The sequence below is a fragment of the Ranitomeya imitator genome, chromosome 6 (genome assembly GCF_032444005.1).
Source record: "Ranitomeya imitator isolate aRanImi1 chromosome 6, aRanImi1.pri, whole genome shotgun sequence".
Classification (NCBI taxonomy): Eukaryota; Metazoa; Chordata; class Amphibia; order Anura; family Dendrobatidae; genus Ranitomeya; species Ranitomeya imitator.
The window spans coordinates 502,957,018-502,959,248 of record NC_091287.1 but is presented as its reverse complement, the minus strand read 5'-3'; positions in this window follow the sequence as shown (position 1 = coordinate 502,959,248).

Below are 2,231 nucleotides of genomic sequence, written 5' to 3'. Positions count from 1 at the left end.
TATACACCGGGGGGTGAGGGGCCGGATGTTATACACCGGGGAGTGAGGGGCCGGATGTTATACACCGTTGGGGCGAGGGGCCGGATGTTATACACCGGGGGGCGAAGGGCCGGATGTTATACACTGGGGGGTGAGGGGCCGGATGTTATACACCGGGGGGTGAGGGGCCGGATGTTATACACCGGGGGGTGAGGGGCCGGATGTTATACACTGGGGGGTGAGGGGCCGGATGTTATACACTGGGGGGTGAGGGGCCGGATGTTATACACCGGGGGTGAGGGGCCGGATGTTATACACTGGGGGAGAGGGGCCGGATGTTATACACGGGGGGGCGAGGGGCCGGATGTTATACACTGGGGGGTGAGGGGCCGGATGTTATACACCGGGGAGTGAGGGGCCGGATGTTATACACGGGGGGGCGAGGGGCCAGATGTTATACACCGTTGGGGCGAGGGGCCGGATGTTATACACCGGGGGGCGAGGGGCCAGATGTTATACACCGTTGGGGCGAGGGGCCGGATGTTATACACCGGGGGAAGAGGGGGGGGGGGTGAGGGGTGGGATGTTATACACGGGGGGCATGAGGGGCCGGATGTTATACACCGGGGAGTGAGGGGCCGGATGTTATACACCGTTGGGGCGAGGGGCCGGATGTTATACAGCGGGGGGCGAAGGGCCGGATGTTATACACTGGGGGGTGAGGGGCCGGATGTTATACACCGGGGGGTGAGGGGCCGGATGTTATACACTGGGGGGTGAGGGGCCGGATGTTATACACTGGGGGGTGAGGGGCCGGATGTTATACACCGGGGGGTGAGGGGCCGGATGTTATACACTGGGGGGTGAGGGGCCGGATGTTATACACCGGGGGGTGAGGGGCCGGATGTTATACACTGGGGGGTGAGGGGCCGGATGTTATACACCGGGGGGTGAGGGGCCGGATGTTATACACTGGGGGAGAGGGGCCGGATGTTATACACGGGGGGGGGGGGGGGGGCGAGGGGCCGGATGTTATACACTGGGGGGTGAGGGGCCGGATGTTATACACTGGGGGGTGAGGGGCCGGATGTTATACACCGGGGAGTGAGGGGCCGGATGTTATACACGGGGGGGCGAGGGGCCAGATGTTATACACCGTTGGGGCGAGGGGCCGGATGTTATACACCGGGGGGCGAGGGGCCAGATGTTATACACCGGGGGGTGAGGGGCCAGATGTTATACACCGGGGGGCGAGGGGCCAGATGTTATACACCGGGGGGCGAGGGGCCAGATGTTATACACCGTTGGGGCGAGGGGCCGGATGTTATACACCGGGGGGCGAGGGGCCAGATGTTATACACCGTTGGGGCGAGGGGCCGGATGTTATACACTGGGGGGTGAGGGGCCGGATGTTATACACCGGGGAGTGAGGGGCCGGATGTTATACACGGGGGGGTGAGGGGCCGGATGTTATACACCGGGGGGCGAGGGGCCAGATGTTATACACCGTTGGGGCGAGGGGCCGGATGTTATACACCGGGGGGCGAGGGGCCAGATGTTATACACCGTTGGGGCGAGGGGCCGGATGTTATACACCGGGGGGCGAGGGGCCGGATGTTATACACCGTTGGGGCGAGGGGCCGGATGTTATACACCGGGGGAAGAGGGGGGGGGGGGGTGAGGGGTGGGATGTTATACACGGGGGGCATGAGGGGCCGGATGTTATACAACAGAAACTTTTTAGAGATTGAGAAAACCTCAATTCAGTGATTATTTCTCGATAGTCGCCACCTCCATCGCCAGGGGAACATTCTCTATACCTCTATCTCCCCAATTATAGACACTACAACTTCCAGCATGCTCTAACGCAGACTTTTAAGATAAGATGAGAATTGTTGTTCCGTTTAAACCTTTTGAGGGGAACTAATGTGTATATCATGTGTATAAGTTAGGAAGTGTCAGTAAATGAACTGTCGTTTCGTGTCTCCTGATGCTCCCGGTTCTCGGTAACACGTGCTGCGCTCGCACTTTCCGTCTGCTCCCCGTCCTGCGCTCACACTGACACTCCAGCCGCTCTGCCCTTTTCATTGCCAGCTCCAAACATGGCGATCTTCACTCTCCGCATGATTACGTCACTTAGTGGCCTCAGCCAATCATAGCAGTTAACTCCGCCTCTCAACTGCACCCGGCGCACGGAGACTCCGCCTCCCCCGCACGGACTCTATATAAGGCGCTCGCTCAGAGCCGGCCCC